Source organism: Mytilus edulis, chromosome 7, assembly GCF_963676685.1.
Source record: "Mytilus edulis chromosome 7, xbMytEdul2.2, whole genome shotgun sequence".
Lineage (NCBI taxonomy): Eukaryota > Metazoa > Mollusca > Bivalvia > Mytilida > Mytilidae > Mytilus > Mytilus edulis.
Genome location: NC_092350.1, coordinates 6,106,932 through 6,112,890, shown reverse-complemented (window position 1 = coordinate 6,112,890; position 5,959 = coordinate 6,106,932).

The window sequence follows — 5,959 nt, the reverse complement described above, 5'->3', positions numbered from 1 at the left end:
TGTCACAAACAGGGAGTCACATTCTGTATTATCACAAACAGGGAGTCACATTCTGTAATGTCACAAACAGGGAGTCACATTAGGTAATGTCACAAACAGGGGAGTCACATTCTGTAATGTCACAAACAGGGAGTCACATTCTGAAATGTCACAAACAGGGAGTCACATTCTGTAATGTCACAAACAGGGAGTCACATTCTGTAATGTCACCAACAGGGAGTCACATTCTGAAATGTCACAAACAGGGAGTCACATTGTAAAATGTCACAAACAGGGAGTCACATTCTGTAATGTCACAAACAGGGAGTCACATTCTGTAATGTCACAAACAGGGAGTCACATTCTGAAATGTCACAAACAGGGAGTCACATTCTGACATGTCACAAACAGGGAGTCACATTCTGCAATGTCACAAACAGGGAGTCACATTCTGTAATGTCACAAACAGGGAGTCACATTCTGTAATGTCACAAACAGGCAGTCACATCAAGTAATGTCACAAACAGGCAGTCACATTCTGCAATGTCACAAACAGGGAGTCACATTCTGTAATGACACAAACAGGCAGTCACATTAAGTAATGACACAAACAGGCAGTCACATTAAGTAATGTCAAAAACAGGGAGTCACATTCTGTAATGTCACAAACATGGAGTCACATTCTGTAATGTCACAAACAGGGAGTCACATTCTGTAATGTCACAAACAGGGAGTCACATTCTGTAATGTCACAAACAGGCAGTCACATTCTGTAATGTCACAAACAGGCAGTCACATCAAGTAATGTCACAAACAGGCAGTCACATTCTGTAATGTCACAAACAGGGAGTCACATTCTGAAATGTCACATTCTGCAATGTCACAAACAGGCAGTCACATTCTGTAATGTCACAAACAGGGAGTCACATTCTGTAATGTCACAAACAGGCAGTCACATCAAGTAATGTCACAAACAGGCAGTCACATTCTGCAATGTCACAAACAGGGAGTCACATTCTGTAATGTCACAAACAGGGAGTCACATTCTGTAATGTCACAAACAGGGAGTCACATTCTGAAATGTCACAAACAGGGAGTCACATTGTAAAATGTCACAAACAGGGAGTCACATTCTGTAATGTCACAAACAGGGAGTCACATTCTGTAATGTCACAAACAGGGAGTCACATTCTGTAATGTCACAAACAGGGAGTCACATTCTGAAATGTCACAAACAGGGAGTCACATTCTGAAATGTCACAAACAGGGAGTCACATTCTGCAATGTTACAAACAGGCAGTCACATTCTGTAATGTCACAGACAGGGAGTCACATTCTGTAATGTCACAAACAGGGAGTCACATTTGGTAATGTCACAAACAGGGAGTCACATCAAGTAATGTCACAAACAGGCAGTCACATTCTGTAATGTCACAAACAGGGAGTCACATTAGGTAATGTCACAAACAGGGGAGTCACATTCTGTAATGTCACAAACAGGGAGTCACATTCTGAAATGTCACAAACAGGGAGTCACATTCTGTAATGTCACAAACAGGGAGTCACATTCTGTAATGTCACCAACAGGGAGTCACATTCTGAAATGTCACAAACAGGGAGTCACATTGTAAAATGTCACAAACAGGGAGTCACATTCTGTAATGTCACAAACAGGGAGTCACCTTCTGTAATGTCACAAACAGGGAGTCACATTCTGTAATGTCACAAACAGGGAGTCACATTCTGTATTATCACAAACAGGGAGTCACATTCTGTAATGTCACAAACAGGGAGTCACATTTGGTAATGTCACAAACAAGAGAGTCACATTCGGTAATGTCACAAACAGGGAGTCATATTTTGTAATGTCACAAACAGGAAGTCACATTCTGTATTGTCACCAACAAGGAGTCATATTCTGTAATGTCACAGACAGGGAGTCACATTATGTAATGTCACAAACAGGGAGTCACAAGGGAGTCACATTCTGTAATGTCACAAACAGGGAGTCACAAGGGAGTCACATTCTGTAATGTCAAACAGGGGAGTCACATTCTGTAATGTCACCAACAGGGAGTCACAAGGGAGTCACATTCTGTAATGTCACAAACAGGGAGTCACAAGGGAGTCATATTCTGTAATGTCACAAACAGGGGAGTCACATTCTGTAATGTCACCAACAGGGAGTCACATTATGTATTGTCACAAACAGGGAGTCATATTCTGTAATGTCACAAACAGGGAGTCACATCAAGTAATGTCACAAACAGGAAGTCACATCAAGTTATGTCACAAACAGGGAGTCACATTCGGTAATGTCACAAACAGGGAGTCATATTTTGTAATGTCACAAACAGGAAGTCACATTCTGTATTGTCACCAACAGGGAGTCATATTCTGTAATGTCACATTCTGTAATGTCACAAACAGGGAGTCACATTCTGTAATGTCACAAACAGGCAGTCACATTCTGTAATGTCACAAACAGGCAGTCACATCAAGTAATGTCACAAACAGGCAGTCACATTCTGTAATGTCACAAACAGGGAGTCACATTCTGTAATGTCACAAACAGGGAGTCACATTCTGTAATGTCACAAACAGGCAGTCACATTCTGTAATGTCACAAACAGGCAGTCACATCAAGTAATGTCACAAACAGGCAGTCGCATTCTGTAATGTCACAAACAGGGAGTCACATTCTGAAATGTCACATTCTGCAATGTCACAAACAGGCAGTCACATTCTGTAATGTCACAAACAGGGAGTCACATTCTGTAATGTCACAAACAGGCAGTCACATCAAGTAATGTCACAAACAGGCAGTCACATTCTGCAATGTCACAAACAGGGAGTCACATTCTGTAATGTCACAAACAGGGAGTCACATTCTGTAATGTCACAAACAGGGAGTCACATTCTGAAATGTCACAAACAGGGAGTCACATTGTAAAATGTCACAAACAGGGAGTCACATTCTGTAATGTCACAAACAGGGAGTCACATTCTGTAATGTCACAAACAGGGAGTCACATTCTGTAATGTCACAAACAGGGAGTCACATTCTGAAATGTCACAAACAGGGAGTCACATTCTGAAATGTCACAAACAGGGAGTCACATTCTGCAATGTTACAAACAGGGAGTCACATCAAGTAATGTCACAAACAGGCAGTCACATTCTGTAATGTCACAAACAGGGAGTCACATTAGGTAATGTCACAAACAGGGGAGTCACATTCTGTAATGTCACAAACAGGGAGTCACATTCTGAAATGTCACAAACAGGGAGTCACATTCTGTAATGTCACAAACAGGGAGTCACATTCTGTAATGTCACCAACAGGGAGTCACATTCTGAAATGTCACAAACAGGGAGTCACATTGTAAAATGTCACAAACAGGGAGTCACATTCTGTAATGTCACAAACAGGGAGTCACCTTCTGTAATGTCACAAACAGGGAGTCACATTCTGTAATGTCACAAACAGGGAGTCACATTCTGTATTATCACAAACAGGGAGTCACATTCTGTAATGTCACAAACAGGGAGTCACATTTGGTAATGTCACAAACAAGGGAGTCACATTCGGTAATGTCACAAACAGGGAGTCATATTTTGTAATGTCACAAACAGGAAGTCACATTCTGTATTGTCACCAACAAGGAGTCATATTCTGTAATGTCACAGACAGGGAGTCACATTATGTAATGTCACAAACAGGGAGTCACAAGGGAGTCACATTCTGTAATGTCACAAACAGGGAGTCACAAGGGAGTCACATTCTGTAATGTCACAAACAGGGGAGTCACATTCTGTAATGTCACCAACAGGGAGTCACAAGGGAGTCACATTCTGTAATGTCACAAACAGGGAGTCACAAGGGAGTCACATTCTGTAATGTCACCAACAGGGAGTCACATTATGTATTGTCACAAACAGGGAGTCATATTCTGTAATGTCACAAACAGGGAGTCACATCAAGTAATGTCACAAACAGGGAGTCACATCAAGTAATGTCACAAACAGGGAGTCACATCAAGTAATGTCACAAACAGGGAGTCACATTCGGTAATGTCACAAACAGGGAGTCATATTTTGTAATGTCACAAACAGGAAGTCACATTCTGTATTGTCACCAACAGGGAGTCATATTCTGTAATGTCACAAACAGGTAGTCATATTCTGTAATGTCACAAACAGGGGAGTCACATTCTGTAATGTCATAAACAGGGAGTCACATTCTGTAATGTCATAAACAGGGAGTCACATTTGGAAATGTCACATACAGGGAGTCACATTCTGTAATGTCACAAACCCGGAGTCACAAGGGAGTCACATTCTGTAATGTCACAAGGGAGTCACATTCAGTAATGTCACAAACAGGGAGTCACATTCTGTAATGTCACAAACAGAGAATCACATTTGGTAATGTCACAAACAGGGAGTCACATTCGGTAATGTCATAAACAGGGAGTCACATTCAGTAATGTCACAAACAGCCAGTCACATTCGGTAATGTCACAAACAGGGAGTCACATTTGGAAATGTCACAAACAGGGAGTGACATTCTGTAATGTCACCAACAGGAGTCACATTCGGTAATGTCACAAACAGGGAGTCGCATTTGGAAATGTCAACAACAGGGAGTTACATTTGGTAATGTCATAAACAGGAAGTCACATTTAGCAATCAATTTCTTCATCTGTTGAAACCTTTCAGATCTTTTTTTTTGAAAGGGAAGTAGCTCCTTTATGCCAACAATAACAATTTGTTAGCTTTAAGGTTCCACTAAAGTCAAAATATAGGACACTTCATAAACATCTAAACTTTGCCTTTATTTTTCAACCTATAATAAATAAAGTCCTAAACTATGAGAACATAATTATGACCATTTAAACATACTTAACATATACACTGTGTAAATTGTAAATAAACTTGAAATTGTTATGTTGTGGCCAAACCGTTTCTTGGAGTGAACACTAAATTTTCCAAAAAATCTGGAGGCCTGCGAGACGACTTAATTTGTTTATAATTGTTATGGAAGAATACTTATATATTTAATGCAGGGCAAGCTCATGTTGATTTTTCAGAAAATGTATAGATTTTTGAGTTTCAGTTAATTTCATGTATCTAGGTGAACGAATATGGAAGGTACAATACAGAAATTGGACAAATATGCCATTAAAACTTGTGTATATGACAAGTCAACATGAGCTTGCCCTGCATTACATGTAACAGTATTTGTCCATACCAATTTTAAGCATATAAAGTCGTCTCGCAGGCCTCCAAATTTTTTGGAAAATTAGTGTTCACTCCAAGAAACGGTTTGGCCACAACATATCAATTTCAAGATTATTTACAATTTACACAGTTTGTATATGTTAAGTATGTTTAAATGAACATATGCTCTCATAGTTTAGGAATTTATTCATTATAGGTTGAATAATACAGGCAAAGTTTAGATGTTTATGAAGTGTCCTATATTTTGACTTTAGTGGAACCTTAAATATGTTTAATGAATTTATTTCAATCTTTCATCATCAATTTCTTTGTCTGTTGAAACCTTTCAGATTCTTCCTCAACACTGTGTTGTTTTATAAAGGGATATGCCATCTTTTTTTGTTTTGACGGGAAGTAACTCCTTACTAGCCATATATGGTAACTAACCCCATATTTTTTAGGACACCCTATATCAAATATATATAGTCACAATGTGTAGTCCTTTAACCAATCATATCCCTGTACTAAATCTATAGGAGGTAAGATAAAGTTTGTTATAGGTATTTATGTATATGGACTAGGGGTTAATTTCTGTGTCATTTGGTGTCTTGTGGAGACTCAAAGAGTTGTCTCATTGGCAATCATACATCATCTTACTTTTTACAGGTATTCATTCTAAAAACAGATGTCAGCTTTCTAATAAAAATTCCAGAATATGGTCCATTGAAAAATGCTGTAATAATTCACAAGTCTGTAA